Source organism: Cyphomyrmex costatus, unplaced genomic scaffold (assembly GCF_001594065.2).
Source record: "Cyphomyrmex costatus isolate MS0001 unplaced genomic scaffold, Ccosl1.0 scaffold17, whole genome shotgun sequence".
NCBI classification, from domain to species: domain Eukaryota; kingdom Metazoa; phylum Arthropoda; class Insecta; order Hymenoptera; family Formicidae; genus Cyphomyrmex; species Cyphomyrmex costatus.
Window position 1 is genome coordinate 13,054 of NW_017275715.1, and position 19,269 is coordinate 32,322.

The window sequence follows — 19,269 nt, forward strand, 5'->3', positions numbered from 1 at the left end:
GTGTGTGAGTGAGTGAGAGGACTACTCGCGAGAGCGGAGCACCGCGAGAAAGGCGTGCTGACCGCGTTCCTCGGCGAACAGGACCAGCGGCCCAGGAGGCCGATTTCTGTTGATCCTCGTGACACTTCCTGACGTTCCTCAACTCGCCTCAAAACAGGTCGGTCTCGTTGACTCGCACAAAGGTGCATCACTCTGGCTGTTCGAGGCTGTCTACCGTCCCTTTAACGGAGGTCCATTTTACTCTGGGATCTCGTGCGGAGATACATCAAGGAAAGAAATATTAAACGCGAGCGAGGGATACTTGGAGGAGGATCACGACATGTTTCTGTCGCAAGGACGCTAAACAAAGGAGGTATAGAAGAGGAAGACGTTCTGCGAGCCGCAGCAGCTTCCCGCGAGAGATGTTCGGCGCCCTGAAGGGAGATCCGACCGGCGAAGCGGGCGGCTAGTTGCGGTGCATGCCTCGGCGCGGCGGTGCATCCGGCCGCATCCTGCGCGATCCTGACGGACGGTCCTCCGCCCGTCGTTCCGTCTCGACGATAAGCTTTATCAATTTCGCCCAGTCTCTTCGATTAAGTGGAATCTCGATACGTTCGAAGGAAGAGGACTCGAGAAACGAGACAGCCGGCGCCGCGCCTCCATGTGCGCATCCAAGTTCTGAGAAAGCGCGTGGCGTGGCTTGACAGGACCACCTCGTGCCGGTCGCTTCGAGGATCGAAAGCTCTCCCGAAGGATTTTTTGAAAGATTCGCGTGTTCCTTTCTCCGACTTGTCGAAATTCGCCCGTCTCGACTCGGCCGTCCCCGTCCTATACGTGATAACGCGTTCCGGCCGCGGACAAAGGCGTGGATGGTACCGGCAGGCTTGCGGGATCACTCGACAACAACGACGGCAGTCACGAGGCGGATCGCATTACCTGCGGCAGTAACGGGTGTCACGGCTGATACGTGGAATGTGACGGGATACGTCGCGAGCGGAGTAGCGAGTCGTAGAAAAGGTAAGCCGGGACAGACAAATGTACTCGCGAGTGTTATCCCACGTATATTTAGTAGGATATACGTACATCGCGGGGTGTTTTCCGTGTATATCTATATACCTACCAATATATACGTGAGATATATCACAGGTGTACTGTTAATATACGTAAATTGATTAAAGTACGTGATGGAGTAATAATATAACATTCTAATATGAGGCTTATTCTTTTCCCCATCTACTACGTATAATTGTTACATTATCATCGTGCTTATCATAATTTTTTCCCGATCTGTACTCGCGTGTATCCTCGAATGGGCTTAAAACAACAGTCTGGCGTCTTTTTTGCACTCGCAATGAATAAAATAAAATTAAAACCAAATCTACGTGGAACGCGCAGGTCGCAAATGAAACGTATATTCGTCTACGTAGAAGTCGTACAGATCTCAAGTAAGAAATTGACCAATTCTAGTCGAGTATTCTTCTTATATTCGGTTGCGATTGGTTAGTTTCCTACGACTTAAAGATTCTACGACTGTCTACGACTTCTATATGTAGGTGAGCTTTTTCAAATTATGATCATGAGATGCAGGACGCAAAAATTGAAATTCACCCAACTTCCTTCGTCCTACAACCTATTATAATTAAAATAAACATTAGATTATTTCTAATGATTTGCAACGTTCATTCTGCGTGCCATGTAGATCGGGTTATACCAACGTACGTAAGATATATCATGTATGCGCTACTAATGTACGTATAAGATATACGCGTCGGGGAGTACCGTAACGCCTAATAGTAGCTGGAGTTCCGAAGACTGACACGATTGGCCGTACGTTCGGATTTCCAGATCTCTCGAGAGACCCGCGGGATACATACAGAGTGTCCTGTTCGCGTATTCTCTTTGAACACTGCGGCCGCCGCGTGGAGCTCTTAGCGCGGCCGGCCGGTCTCTCCTCAATTTATCGAGCAACGCGGAAACTCGCCGCTTTCCGTTTAATAATGAAGAGCCACCTTCAAGGATCAAACTTCGGGAATGCAAATGGAACTTTTATCCAGCCTTTAACTTTGTCTGGTTTTTAATTTGATGGGATTTTGATACACTTTGAAGAAACTTTGACTTAACAAAGGGGGAAAAATATCGTACCTACATATTTAATATGAAAATTTAAATCCTAGGACCTTTGGATTACTTAAATATTTTACATATGTACATAACAATGTTATCGTTAAATAATTGACAATTTAAAATTTGTGATATTAATATTCCTAACTTTAATTTAAGAGATTACGTGTTTTCAAGATCTGCTGTGTTTGGCATGCTTTGAAGAATTCTGAGAAATATATTTAAACATTCACATATAGAAATATTATTAGGCCTATTACTAGGCCAAGATCTAGGTCTCTACCGTATTTGGTATTTTTTTACTTACTTGATTTATTTAATTAACAAAATTTTATTAGAATTTATTATGAAAGAAAAAAATGTAAGAATCCTTTTATCTCCGTTAAAATTACGATTAAAGTTATAATTTATACAAAGAGATTTTATAGACTCATTAAGATTGAAAATCTAGTAAATGAAAGACGGTTATATATCGCTTGTTATATACATATGTATACATAATTACAGATTGAATTATTTTTTGTTATATAACGTCTACATTTATCTTGATTTATCTTAATTATTTGACGATTAACACTGAAGGTGACTGCAAGTAAAGGTCGAAATGTTTGTTAATTTTGTGATTTTTAATTATATATGATAGGTATCTATTGATGCTAAGAACTTACTCGGCTCGCTAATCCTCTTTCGATTTTTTCAAATTATAATATTTCTGAGGCATTTTCTTTAGAACATCCCTTAAATGTTAAAATGTTATATGCTAGAATCCTCTCGTTTCTTAAACTCCAATGCCCTCAAATTCTTGCATATTTAAAATCTTACATCCGTTTCGTATCCTTTTTCTATCTTCGATTTTATAGATATTCAGGTCTCTAAACGCTTCGATCACTCCCGAGCTTTGGCCTTTGAGTCCTCCCAAAGTTAAATAAGGATCTACCGTACCAACATTAAATCTGGAGTTCATAGTACACTTTTGTGCCACACATGCGCTCTTTTTTCTTCTCTTTCTCTCTCATACATACACAGCATTTTACTTGCAATCGGTCGCCCCGAATTCCCCTTTTCAGTTATAAAATGAAACTAGAACGTACGAGCGTTTCGAAAATAGTCGTACTCGTCGATTGATTATTCACGTGGATTTTCACGCGGTCGTGACCTCGGTACACCGCGTGTTACCCCGTGAATGATTATCGCGAGATTCGGACATAATTTGCATTATCCGTTTAAGCGGGTTTGACCAATCGTGGTCGGTAATCCGATTAATTATAATTATGTTATACTAATGAAGCTATTCGTCGCCTCCAATCGACTCTCAAGGCAAGGAGGAGGTAGGTCTTTGAACTCCTGGCGTTATCATTCTCAAATTAGATCTATGCGATATAGGTACGGACGAATGATCGATTGTATAAAAGATCGAATGAGATATTTTTTACTAGAGATCTATCTTATAAGCACACAATATTGAATATGAATGTTGTATATATACATGAACATTAAGTACCCTTTTAATATTTATATAATACCATATTCTAAAAATATTGTGTCTTGTAGGATATAATAGAGTCTAGCCATGAGCACTTTTATCAAAAGTGAACGAGAGAGAGAGAGAGAGAGGAGGGGTAGGATATACAGGGTGTCCCAGATTTTGTGTGACACCCGTTCATAGCGAATTCTTGAGAGATAATTTCGAGATGAAAATCCTAACATCAAAATGTCGAGAGTATAGTAGTTTCGAGAGTAGTTTTTAAGTAAGTTCAAAGTTAACCAATTGAACTGTTCAAAATTTGCGCGCTCAGGCATAGCACGTTGCATAATAGTGAAGATGTTTTCAAGTACCAATTTTATTCAATTCTATTCTAATCACCTTTACAATGTGCCATGCTGAGTGCGCGAATTTTGAACAGTTTAATTGACTAACTTTAATTGGTTTTAAACTTTATTATTTAAAAGCTATTGTAGCCACGACATTTTGGTATTAACATTTTTGTCTTGAAATGGTCTCTCAAGAATTTATTATTGACGAGTGTCGCGTGAAGTTTGGAACATCCTGTCTACATTGTCTCCTGTTATAAATATTGTCTTATTCACTCTAATTTAGATACTAAAACTGACAAAAATAGGCCAATGAAAAGTTCGTCTTCTTCATCTTGTGACCAGATTTTTAGAGTTCCTATTTTTTAATAAAAATATAAATTATGTTGTAACAATTATATCTGTAATAATTTCTCTCGCTACATAATCCTTTATGAGAATATGACATATTCGTGCGTCACTATACTAAAAAAAAAAGATCTGATTAAACGAGCAAAAGAGCCTGACAAGAATGACGCTTTGTTGAGATCAAAACTGGTTATAACAACCAGAAATTCTGTTTATCTTGCAAAATATCATTTTTGTTGGATCTCTTTTTGATTTAATCTGAATATTTTTCTCGGTGAAAAAAATTAACAAAAGACTTAACAATTAAATATAACAAGCGTGTATATACAATAAAGATGACTGAGTTCGAAATGTTACGTAAATTAATATTATTAATTTATACAAATAAAATGTTATCAATTTTTCGTTTGTTTTTGCTCGTTTAATTTGATTCTTCGTTATTATTCTTGTTGCAATTTGATTATGTTTTTATCAAAGATTAAAAAGGATTTATAAAAAATAGAACTTGTAAAATATATATATAAATAGATACAGAAACTCTATATTTTTTAGTCGAATGTTTTAAATGAATGAAATTTTTTTTTAAATAAGCATATTAATATTTTTGAGATAAAATAAAAAGATCAGAGACTTATTAATTTGTTCTATTTTTACGGATAATAAAATAAAATTAAATAGTCACAAGCGAGTAGAAAAGGAAAGAATAACCCCAATTTAGCCCTTTTTATAGCCCTCGAATTTCGAATCGAGGCCAAACAATATAATGTAACATTGATTTTAGCAAAAGAAATTAAATTGAGCATAGCATCGTTTGATGTACACTTCGATTTGAAATTCGAGGGCCATAAAATAAATAAGTTATTTTAAAAAAAAACGTGTTTTTAAAGTCACTCTTTATCGTTAATATTTTATGTTCAGGAGACAAGGTAGTGTCTCAGGTATCAAGTCAGACATATTTACCGATTAGATGGACTCTTAAGATATATACGAAGTTACAATACAGAACAATGATTTCTAAAATCGTGACAATGATCCTAAAAAATTCCGGATTGTAACTTCTCGTGTTTCATATAGTCGATTTTAATCACGGCCAGTTAAAATCGTCAAACGACAATCGATTTGATTTATACAAATTGATTTATACGGGATATGCAATAAAAAACGCGCGATTTGCGAATTTATAAATTACGTTTAATTCCATTACAGACACACGTGCGAAATATATCTTTATAGTTAAATTCAACTGACGTCAGCGCAGCAACGTCGCGTTTCCTTCGACCGCGCAATATGCTCAGCGCTCGCCTTGCAAGAAGAGTCGCGGCGACGGAAACGACACTAGTAAGAATCCACAGAAAACGAAGTTCGTCTTCCGCGTTATCAGACGGTGCGTCGTCGCGGGGGATCGATAACGAACCCAAGGCGTATTTATCTCCGAGAGTAAGTCCAGACCAGGCGTGCCGCGATAAAGCTCGGAAGTTAGTATCTTTTATCTCGGGAAGAGAGTAAGCCTCGCGCGCGTAAGGGATTCCCTTTCCTCCCTTTTCTACCCTTATTTCTCTCTCTCTCTCTCTCTCTCTCTATCTCTTTTTCCCTCTAGACTGCTTTCCACTTTTCGTGCTTCTAATTAAGTCGCGGTCGCGTCGAGAGTGGTACAAGCCGGAAATAGAAAATTAGAGCGAGCCGCCACCACTGCCGTCGCCGACGTCGCCGCGTCGTGCGGCCATGCGGGATTTGAGATCCTCTTTTCGGATTTGAAAATCTGCCGGCACACAGATCAAAAATTCGCTGAAAGGTCACCGCAAAACCCGAGAGAAATCTAACAAATAGACATCTCAGAATACATGAAACAGCTATATAAATCCTGTTTCAATTCTGTTTACTAAAATGTTAAAACTCAGATTTAAAGACCACATGGAATTGTTGCCGATTTTCAGGACCTGCGAATTTTCCCTTTTCCCGCAATTCGAAACTTCATTTATTTATACGGAAGGAAGAATGATTTTACTGAAGAGTATCTAAAAATTTAGTTATGATATAGATTAAAAAATAATTTTTTGTTTTGTGTGTAAATCGTCAAAATAGTTATGTAGGAATCTCAGTTATTGTTGCAAAAGGTTTTGATCAAGGTTTTGACATTCTAGCAACCAGAGTCCTACATAATACAATATATGTTTAATGTCCAACAAAATTGTTTTCAGATTTGTATCACACTAAAATTTTAAATGCTTCAGCAAAACAATTCTTTTCGTGTATACAGCATTGCCATTCAGTTATTACACCAAAAAAGTGAAATAAAGGCTCCTTTTTGACAAAAAAAATTACAAAAAGTAATTTTTGAAGCATTAAAATAGTAACTAAAAGTAAGGTAAATGAATACTAGTGAACATGACCCATTTATTGGACGAAATGACAAAAATATTAATCTTTTAATGATATATGTGTGTGCACTACTTTAAATAATTCGTTTATAAAAATTTAATAGAACGAATTTATTTAAAATATACATATATATCGTTAAAAGTTTAATATTTTAAATTTTTGTCATTTCGTCCACCAATCGGGTCATGTCTACCAACCACATTTATCTTAATATTTTTTAGTAAATTTTCAGAGTAATTAAGGCCATTAGTGAATAACAGTGAGCAATTGTTATCGTACGGGGCAGATAAAATAAGAATATAACACCTATATTTTACAAATTTTATGTCAGCTCAGAAAGAAAAGGTCACTATAGTGACCATGTTGGACGATAATGACTTTGTAGTAATTTATCAAAAAAAAAAGATGACGAAAAGTAACTCAAGTAACAATGTAGCTGCTTTTTAAGTGTTGTCGAATATTTTTGGAGTTGGTTTTTGGGGTCATTTTATAAAAAAAAAGTTCTTTTGAACAAATGATCTCAAAGCTTCGTTTCAAAGGCAGGATATTACCTTTATTTTTTATTTTCTAGAGGATTTGATTCAATCGATTCATTGGCGTACAAGTTCAGGGCTGTACAGTACTACCTGAACCACGTTTTTACACCACTGATTTTTTACAAAACAGGAAAAAAAATTAAAGCAACATCCTGCTTTTTTTGCTGCTCTGAGTTGCTTTAACAGATTTTTAAGCCTTATGCCATGAAATGGACAAATTACAGTCGATTATTTGACTGTAATTGATCTATTTCGTACAACGAATTAAGGCTTAAAACATCATTGTAGATCCGAACTTAAAAACAACTTCTTCATTTAGTAGGAACTATTAAGAAAAAACACGATAATAATTATATTAACACGATAAAACACTATAATTTTATAGAATGTTTAATATTTTGAAACAAAAAAAAAGCCTTTGAAATCATATATTTCGATAAACTCTTCTTCATAAAAATGTGATTTTAAAAAACTCAAAATATTGAATAAATAAAAAACGTTAAAACTCTCAATTATAACTATAAAAAGGAACATTCGTAAAAACAAGCAAAAATTAAAAATATTTGATGCAGTATTTGATGCAAAAATTCATATACTGATAAATGTTTACTTCTTAATTATATAGATATATAAGTCGATCAAGCACTTTATACCGCACTTTTTAAATCCTATTTGTCCTAACATTTCTTTTCATTGTATACAATTATATATATATATATATTTTATATATATACATATAATAATTTTATATATAATAATATTAAAATATATTAGGCAGTACTTAAAAAGCACCCGGTATGTCGCAATGTTTCGCGTGTAATATTTTCCAAAATAAGAAGTAAAATATAAAATGCAAATGGATAATATACGCGCGCTAGTATTTTCATATCTTGCTACATTTTCCATATTCTGTTCTCTTCTAATTCTTAATTCGTATATCTATTACATCTGATGTTTCATTACTGTTTCCAAAAATATTTCCATATTTTAGTCTCTTGAAAAATTAATTACTTTCTTCAATTTACAATCCTACTCGCGCGTTTGATTGATGACGACACTTGAGGTCCAAGGACTCAATAATGTTCAGACCTCAGTAATTATATCGCCGATCTACTATCGCGTTGCTGCCAATCATCAAAGTGGAAACTCACTGTAGCTTCCCTTCGGCCCGGATCGCTTTCAATTTCCCCGACTTTTCCCCGACTCGCAGCAACTCCACGACCGCCTACTGTTCGTCATACGCGAGACAATGTCGACCCCGCCCCTGCATACTCGATATCAACTCAATATCGAGTCCGCGTAATTTTGGGATGAACGACAACGCACCCGTCGTGACTTACTGCCCCTTCGAGGATATCGTACCAACGAAGGAGGACGAAGACACCACGTTGCGTCATGCCGGAAAATAAAGCTTGTAAATGTCGGACGCGAGAGGCATCTCGGCCCTCCTCAGATCGAATTACGTTTCTCTCGCGGGACGCAATTCACATTTGGAATTGCGGACCCGCGTAAAAAGCCCGAGTAATCCGTGCGCATCCTTTTCGCCTAATTGCTAATTAACGTAATTAGTCACTCTTGAGAATCACTCTTATAGAGTATTATGTTACTCCCGGCGATCGAAGGTTCGCCCGAATTTCTTGCACCTCTAGAGACGGTATTTCTTTTTTTCCTTCTTAATTAATAGAATAACGTAACATTTCTTTTCCGCGACGAGTACTCCAGGTAAGAACTTCTCTCTCATTTTAACCGTAAAATCTTTGATAGTCGCGTTCCATTAACGTAATTAATTTGTTCGCTTAATTCGCGTCGCATTTCGCAGTTCTTTCACGTTATTTACGCAAGTAAATATTATATATATAATATAAATATAAATAATGTCTTGACATAAATGAAATTTATATATTATAAATGAAATGTATGTTAATAATTATATATTTACTTGTGTAGCACGTGGAATAACTGTGAAATGCGAAACAAATTAAACAATTGCATTTACATTATGTGTGTTACACGAAAGTTACTTAATTATTAATTTAATAGTCTAATTAAGTAATTTAACCGATTAACTAATTAATTTAAAATAACATTATAATTCCTATACGGAATATTTATATAAATTATTTATTAATTTATAATACGTATGCATAATTTAAAATAATAATGTGAACATTCCTGTTTCCCCCTAAAATATTTATTCACACACACACACACACAAATTGTAAAGTATATTTATATAAATTATATAGATACAATTTATAGGTAGATATAAACAAATAACGTATCTATAATATATAATTTATAATACATAGAAATGCACACGAAATTATTTCTTGAAAGCAAAATGTACAGGAAATACGATTGTGACACATTTTTTGCGGTGAACATTTCCTATTGGCCCGCAATACAATTTTCTTTTCTTCCATAGCTTCTTCGGGATGTAGTCGTAAAGTCTATCTAATGGTCGGAGTGACATCCAACGTTCCGCGCGTTCTCTCCGCTGCAACTGACTTTATTGAACCGACATATTTAACGTCATAATGACTAGGATGACGACCGCGACGATTGCTAACCGCGGAAATAGCGCTGTCAGTGTCACATGCTACACTGGCGATTGCCGCTGTACCGGCTACACTAATCCCTCTGAATTATGCTGATTTTTATTCAAAACACGCTGTGCGCTTTATCCGAAATGTCAACGCTCGAAATGAGAAGAATACTAATCGCGGTTACGTTAATTAATGCGCGTTAATCCTACCTAAACGAGCAAAAGCAGGGAAGCGCTCTCGAGAGGTCTCTTCTATTATAAAATTTTTTTATTGGAAGTAGAAGAGAACGAATCGGGGAAAAATTCTATGTCGTATATATGTTTACTGATAAATCTAAAAAAATTTTATTTATTACTCGTTCCCATTATATTTTCTCGCGTCGAAAAAAAATTCTGTTCAAAAATATGTAACTCTTAATTTATACACAAAAATATTAATATATATCAATATTTTTTACTTTTATTATTATTAATAGTTTTATATTATTATTTATTATTAAATATAATTAGTAGTTTTCATTCATGTTTTTTTTGAAAGCATTTTTTTTATCAAAGCTAAAATAAAACGATCATTAAAATAAAAAAAAATTAATAACGTATGTCATTGTTATGATTGTGCAATGTGAAATAAGTTGTATACATATATTGTGATATAGACTTTTTTAAGTTACACGAGGATATAACGGGAAAAGTGCAACAGTTTTAGCGAACTATTTTATCGCACACAGCTCCATAAAAATACCGTCGCCAGTAGAGGTTGTGTGCGTGTAATATCGGTTATCATTTATATCTCGCAGTGGGAATAGTTTGTCGGCGAACGTTAGAGTGCATCGCGCACCAATTTCTCAGAAGGGACGACCGGTGACGTGACCTTCTCGCGTTTACGTTGCGAGCGTTATCTACCATCCGTCTTGCGCCTATCGCAAAAATTACACGCGCAATTCGGTAGATGAAGCAACAAGCGGCGCAACATATCGCCGTTCAACTTCGTTACCCTAACAGATAATGGATAACTTAACGTTATTGTTAACTTTACCAATTAACACGTACGAGCTCGGGATAGATGTGTGATGTTACACTAATCTTACGTTCCGCCACGCCGGTTTGCTAGCACCGAGCTTTTAGACAAACACGTCTTCAGACTATTTATTGTTCTCCTCGCGCTTGACATTCTCGATATTGAATTTTTTTCTGTAATACAAGAACGCGTGTATTGTTTGTAAAATAAAAAGAAAGCGTGAGAATAAGTAATGTATATTAATATATTTATATTACATATTAATATTTTCATTATATATACAACTCATTGTACGCACAATTATATACATATTCAGATATTTAATGATATTTAATCTAGTATTAAATTAATTTTTTTATTTTAATGATTCCTACTCTTTGTTTTGATGAAAAAGTGCTTTGAAGTGGGAATTATTAATTATAGTCGCTACTGAGAATCATTTCTAGAATATTATGTTAATTCTCGGTTATCTATACTATCCATTTTTTTTATATTTTACTTCGCATTTTTCCATGTGCAGTGATTAAAAAGCCAGTTTTAACGATTAAAATAACAACAACAATTAAATTTGAAACGAGGCTTCGTTAATCTTGCGTGATAAACGCCAGATTCTCGGAATTCTCCGAGTTCATTTCCGTTCCGCTCGCATTCCTGCGGTCCGATGGTGCGTTTAGGATTAATAATAAAGGAGAGCTACTTCGGCGTAAAGAGCCCGGAGTACTTTCCTGCGAAAGAAGGCCCCCCATACAACCTCGGTGCCGCTCCACGTCCCTTCACGCGAGTATCTTCAATCATTCACGCGATTAGGTCTCGATCGCGCGCTAAACGCAATCCCCAACGCGCTGTCGTTTCTCCGATGGCAATGACCGAATCTATAATTCAACCGGAATTCCACTGGAATAAATAAAGGGAGCGAGCGAGGTCGTGGAGAGGAAAGAGTCGGAAAGTCCATGCGGGAAAATAGCGAGAGTGATGTGAAAATGCATGCAGTTTTACGAAGGAATGCGTTCGCGTATAATTAAATAAATCCGCTCGAATTATAATTATACATATATGTAAAATAACAGCGTGTAACATAATTGTAGTATATAGGTATAACTGCGCGCTCATCTATAAGTACGATAAAATCGTGCGCGTAAATCTATCGAAGCCCTGCCACGCGCGCAACAACAATTATACATGTGTGAATTACAAACAATTAATCTGAAATTTAAACGCGCGATCTAAATTATTAGTGAAATCGCGAGGGATGTTTGCGCAGTACGGAGTACGTTTTGCAGCGGCGATATTTTGATATACCGGTACCGCCCCGCCGACATCGCGCCAAATTGCGTGGTGTTCGTATGCTCATAAGTTAATGGCGAACGATAACGCAATGAGCCCGAACGAGCATTAACCGTGATACGCATAGTGTTGTCCCAACTATGATGTAAGAATAAAGGCGTTTCACGCATAATGGTGAATGTAATTTTGGGGCAATTTTTAATAGCAGCTCTGTTATTTTGGGCTAATTTTCTGATTGGTTCATCGACTGAGGGCGAAAAACACCTTGTATTCAAAATTAAAATATAATTTATATTTGATTGCTTTTCTGTAATAACTATTTCACACTATATATTTGATTATTATACACAAAATAATTTTAAAAGATACACTCTTTACTGATTGTGAGAAGCACATATCTACTATCTGTTTTTTATTTCTCTCTCTATTACATTTTCATTAATTTAATAGAAATCATCACAGAGGCAGCTTATACCATGATATGTATCAAATTAACCCACCTATCGGAGTAAGTTAGCTACAACATGTTCGTATTTCATTTAATACAAAGAAACTATACAGTGTGCAGAACCACTCCTGAAATGAAAATGAGAAAGATTCTCTCTCTGTTATATTATATTTTAATACATTTGAAGTACAATAATTATTTGTTAAAAAAATTGAATGTCGAAATTGTGAAAACTATACTAATAAGCCCTGATCTTTTCTACGTTTTTGTACCATAAATTCTAAGTTTGTATTTAGATCGAGCGTTTAAATATCATTAAACGTTTGACAAACGCGAGAAACTGGCTGCAACAGGACGCGATGCAGGGGACAGGAAAAACGGGTGCGGCGAACAGGAAATCGACGCGCGCGGCCGATCAAGGCCGATTAGGGCAATCAAGTGGAATTCTCAAGTAGCGCGTAATCGGAAATACCTGAACTGCGTCGCTGAAATTTAGCCCAAGATTGCAGGATCCATCCCCCCCTCCCCCCCCCCACGCAATACAATTTTCTTTTCTTCCATAGCTTCTTCGGGATGTAGTCGTAAAGTCTATCTAATGGTCGGAGTGACATCCAACGTTCCGCGCGTTCTCTCCGCTGCAACTGACTTTATTGAACCGACATATTTAACGTCATAATGACTAGGATGACGACCGCGACGATTGCTAACCGCGGAAATAGCGCTGTCAGTGTCACATGCTACACTGGCGATTGCCGCTGTACCGGCTACACTAATCCCTCTGAATTATGCTGATTTTTATTCAAAACACGCTGTGCGCTTTATCCGAAATGTCAACGCTCGAAATGAGAAGAATACTAATCGCGGTTACGTTAATTAATGCGCGTTAATCCTACCTAAACGAGCAAAAGCAGGGAAGCGCTCTCGAGAGGTCTCTTCTATTATAAAATTTTTTTATTGGAAGTAGAAGAGAACGAATCGGGGAAAAATTCTATGTCGTATATATGTTTACTGATAAATCTAAAAAAATTTTATTTATTACTCGTTCCCATTATATTTTCTCGCGTCGAAAAAAAATTCTGTTCAAAAATATGTAACTCTTAATTTATACACAAAAATATTAATATATATCAATATTTTTTACTTTTATTATTATTAATAGTTTTATATTATTATTTATTATTAAATATAATTAGTAGTTTTCATTCATGTTTTTTTTGAAAGCATTTTTTTTATCAAAGCTAAAATAAAACGATCATTAAAATAAAAAAAAATTAATAACGTATGTCATTGTTATGATTGTGCAATGTGAAATAAGTTGTATACATATATTGTGATATAGACTTTTTTAAGTTACACGAGGATATAACGGGAAAAGTGCAACAGTTTTAGCGAACTATTTTATCGCACACAGCTCCATAAAAATACCGTCGCCAGTAGAGGTTGTGTGCGTGTAATATCGGTTATCATTTATATCTCGCAGTGGGAATAGTTTGTCGGCGAACGTTAGAGTGCATCGCGCACCAATTTCTCAGAAGGGACGACCGGTGACGTGACCTTCTCGCGTTTACGTTGCGAGCGTTATCTACCATCCGTCTTGCGCCTATCGCAAAAATTACACGCGCAATTCGGTAGATGAAGCAACAAGCGGCGCAACATATCGCCGTTCAACTTCGTTACCCTAACAGATAATGGATAACTTAACGTTATTGTTAACTTTACCAATTAACACGTACGAGCTCGGGATAGATGTGTGATGTTACACTAATCTTACGTTCCGCCACGCCGGTTTGCTAGCACCGAGCTTTTAGACAAACACGTCTTCAGACTATTTATTGTTCTCCTCGCGCTTGACATTCTCGATATTGAATTTTTTTCTGTAATACAAGAACGCGTGTATTGTTTGTAAAATAAAAAGAAAGCGTGAGAATAAGTAATGTATATTAATATATTTATATTACATATTAATATTTTCATTATATATACAACTCATTGTACGCACAATTATATACATATTCAGATATTTAATGATATTTAATCTAGTATTAAATTAATTTTTTTATTTTAATGATTCCTACTCTTTGTTTTGATGAAAAAGTGCTTTGAAGTGGGAATTATTAATTATAGTCGCTACTGAGAATCATTTCTAGAATATTATGTTAATTCTCGGTTATCTATACTATCCATTTTTTTTATATTTTACTTCGCATTTTTCCATGTGCAGTGATTAAAAAGCCAGTTTTAACGATTAAAATAACAACAACAATTAAATTTGAAACGAGGCTTCGTTAATCTTGCGTGATAAACGCCAGATTCTCGGAATTCTCCGAGTTCATTTCCGTTCCGCTCGCATTCCTGCGGTCCGATGGTGCGTTTAGGATTAATAATAAAGGAGAGCTACTTCGGCGTAAAGAGCCCGGAGTACTTTCCTGCGAAAGAAGGCCCCCCATACAACCTCGGTGCCGCTCCACGTCCCTTCACGCGAGTATCTTCAATCATTCACGCGATTAGGTCTCGATCGCGCGCTAAACGCAATCCCCAACGCGCTGTCGTTTCTCCGATGGCAATGACCGAATCTATAATTCAACCGGAATTCCACTGGAATAAATAAAGGGAGCGAGCGAGGTCGTGGAGAGGAAAGAGTCGGAAAGTCCATGCGGGAAAATAGCGAGAGTGATGTGAAAATGTATGCAGTTTTACGAAGGAATGCGTTCGCGTATAATTAAATAAATCCGCTCGAATTATAATTATACATATATGTAAAATAACAGCGTGTAACATAATTGTAGTATATAGGTATAACTGCGCGCTCATCTATAAGTACGATAAAATCGTGCGCGTAAATCTATCGAAGCCCTGCCACGCGCGCAACAACAATTATACATGTGTGAATTACAAACAATTAATCTGAAATTTAAACGCGCGATCTAAATTATTAGTGAAATCGCGAGGGATGTTTGCGCAGTACGGAGTACGTTTTGCAGCGGCGATATTTTGATATACCGGTACCGCCCCGCCGACATCGCGCCAAATTGCGTGGTGTTCGTATGCTCATAAGTTAATGGCGAACGATAACGCAATGAGCCCGAACGAGCATTAACCGTGATACGCATAGTGTTGTCCCAACTATGATGTAAGAATAAAGGCGTTTCACGCATAATGGTGAATGTAATTTTGGGGCAATTTTTAATAGCAGCTCTGTTATTTTGGGCTAATTTTCTGATTGGTTCATCGACTGAGGGCGAAAAACACCTTGTATTCAAAATTAAAATATAATTTATATTTGATTGCTTTTCTGTAATAACTATTTCACACTATATATTTGATTATTATACACAAAATAATTTTAAAAGATACACTCTTTACTGATTGTGAGAAGCACATATCTACTATCTGTTTTTTATTTCTCTCTCTATTACATTTTCATTAATTTAATAGAAATCATCACAGAGGCAGCTTATACCATGATATGTATCAAATTAACCCACCTATCGGAGTAAGTTAGCTACAACATGTTCGTATTTCATTTAATACAAAGAAACTATACAGTGTGCAGAACCACTCCTGAAATGAAAATGAGAAAGATTCTCTCTCTGTTATATTATATTTTAATACATTTGAAGTACAATAATTATTTGTTAAAAAAATTGAATGTCGAAATTGTGAAAACTATACTAATAAGCCCTGATCTTTTCTACGTTTTTGTACCATAAATTCTAAGTTTGTATTTAGATCGAGCGTTTAAATATCATTAAACGTTTGACAAACGCGAGAAACTGGCTGCAACAGGACGCGATGCAGGGGACAGGAAAAACGGGTGCGGCGAACAGGAAATCGACGCGCGCGGCCGATCAAGGCCGATTAGGGCAATCAAGTGGAATTCTCAAGTAGCGCGTAATCGGAAATACCTGAACTGCGTCGCTGAAATTTAGCCCAAGATTGCAGGATCCATCCCCCCCTCCCCCCCCCCACCTCTGCTCGCCCATTAGCGCTGATTCAACCGTATGGTTTCGGCTCGAGTCGACTCCCGGACTGATCCGAATGAATTTATCAGAGGGATCTGGAGACATGTCACTTTCTTCCTCCCTGCTCCCCCGACTTGCCTCCTATCCTCTCGAATTTGTTCTGGCTAATTTTGAACCGTGTTAGAGGAAAATTTCGAATTCGGACGTAAGTCTCGTCGATATCTATACGAAGATTTTCGATCCGAGTATGAACGAGATAATTTCGAGCGAGAGATCAATTTGCTGTCGAACACGAAACGCACTGAATTCTTTTGACAGAAAAACCGAAATCTTATTTTCGAATTAATTTTAGAGTAGACTATCGAATTATTATATTATTATTATTATTATTATTATTATTATTAGATTATTTAAATCGGTTATTTCAGTAGTCTAAAAAGCTAATTTTGTCCAAATTGAAATTTTAGGGAATTCGGAATTACGGGAAGCATATATATAATTTCCTCCAAAAACTATATTAATCAAGTTTCTTTTCTTAGATATCAGGTTTACAAAAATATTCACATGACAAAGAGTGATTTATGATTATGTGATTTACGTTTTCCTTGCATTATAGGTACTTTGTAAAAATATAATCACTAATAAATCACTTTAACATACTAGAATTCAACATTTGATCCTTTTTAAATAAATTATGTATGTATATCTCTTAACAATAAAGTTAAATATCTTTTTTAAGCTATGTTGAGACACGCTTGGCACGAATAATCATTAATTTTGTTGATATGTGTCTGACAGAAACCTTTTTTATTTTTAAATTAAAAAATTATATAACTATTCTAATTTACATATAAGATTATGTAGTTATTCTAACTTAATTTTTAAATTAAAATTGTGTTGTAATTAAAATTTGGTTAATTTTTGAATTTCAATTAAAATTTAAATTAGAATAATTTTAAGTTAAAATTATGTTTTAATTAAAATTTGGTTAATTTTCAAATTAAAAAATAAGAATAGTTACGTTAATCACATAAAAATAAAATAAATTATATTATTCATACTAAATATTTATTTTCCTTCACTATACAACATTTTGTAACATCTTTAAAAATCTGTCATTACATTTATAGAATTTCCTAATTAAGAAATCCTATCGTTATATGTACGAAAATACTTATTTACTTCAGAAATAACATAAATCAATATTTTCAAAATTGATTTTCTTTATTATGAGATATATTATGTGTTAAAAATGGTTTATTCTACTCACATAATGAAGTAATAAGGCATTTTTTGCATATTTTTTATTATTTTTAGTACTACACACACACACACATTTGTAAAAACTAGAATATTTTTTTTATCTTTAAAAGTTAAATTTTTGAACTTACGAGATTTCTGAAATAATCGATTCATTTATTGTAACAAATTTTCATTAATTTCTGAGATAAATCAATATATTCTCGTCATCGTTAATATATATTATATTAATATAATTGAGATTGTATTAATTATCAATTTCGAAATGGATAGGCAAATCATGAAAAACCACGTATTCGGCGCTTCAATTTCGAGAATGGAGAATGGAACGGGCTCGCAGCCAAATCTCGCGATTCGACAAATAACGGTGTGTTCCGAAAGGACCACGATTGCAAAAAAAAAAAAACGCGATGCGTGCGATAATGACATAATCGGACCGCGGTGTAGAGTTGCATCGCTGATGTGCCGCGCTTTCACCGACGCGAGCATATTTGATCAAGACAACTTCTTAACGCTCTACTTCGCCGAGCATTGTGCAATACATGCATTCCGTTAAAAATGCATCGTCGTGGCATCCCAACGAAATATTGGTTGCGGTTGCGAAAAAATGCATCAAAATGATGTGCTGCACTCAATGATAAACGGACTAATTTTCGCGAATAGCTTCCATATTTTGCAGGTAACGGAAAATTTATTAGATAATTGAAAATTATACAAAACAATTCCAAAGTAATTACGAAATAATTATAAATCGGATATATAATTTTTAGAATTATTATTATATTATTAAGATGTATTATTACATCCGATTGTAATCTAAATTGTTATATTTTGTGTGTGTGTGTTATGCGTATGAGAGAGAGAGAGAGAGAGAGAGAGAGAGAGAGAGAGAGAGAGAGAGAGAGAGACGGAAGGCTCGCGAAAAAATAAAATTGTGAGATTGTATATTATTTGGGGTGCGCCAACGGGTACAATGTTTCAACTACGAATATGGCAAGAAAATCGATCGAAAAAGAATTGTTATTAAATACTATTATTATTAAAATATTAGCAAAAAACAATTAATTTAATAATATTTAAAATAATCAATATAACAAAAGTCGTGAAAGCGCGCGCGTTAGCGCGCGCTGCGTGCTAGTCCTATATAAAAAAAGTCATGTGACGCGAGAAGTTTGCGGTTTCGATCGAAATGTATCGCACGTATTGTTGACCCTTTTCCGCGCTCGTGATTGGTGGTCGAAGTCGGCGATCGAGTGCGTGGCGAGTTCAGGCGAGTTTAACGCGTGTGCGTGTATATAACCGCGGCCAGTGACAGCTCCGTATTGTGTACGATGTTATTACTTATTATATAATATATATCGGTAACGTGTTTATTTATAGTATATGAAAAATAATGGTAATTATACAGAATCACTCGAGCACCTTAAAAATCGATCAAATTAGGCTTATTCGACGCGTTTTTGCATGAAACGAAAGAATCAGAAATAAGCGTCGCTCTGCCCTACGAACCGAGATATTTAATGTTAAAGTTGACGACTATTCAGGTTAGGAAATCTGTCTTACCGACTACATGTAGT

The 19,269-nt window shown here is 35.5% G+C and overlaps 1 protein-coding gene across 1 annotated transcript in view; it reads left to right on the forward strand.

Moving 5' to 3' along the window:
- The first annotated feature begins 826 nt into the window (after positions 1-826).
- p120ctn (adherens junction protein p120) overlaps positions 827-19,269 on the forward strand; it is a 61,886-nt gene continuing 43,443 nt past the window's right edge. The window contains exon 1 of the mRNA XM_018537357.1: positions 827-996. The gene's annotated coding sequence lies outside the window, so the exon portion shown is untranslated. The remainder of the gene's footprint in view (positions 997-19,269) is intronic.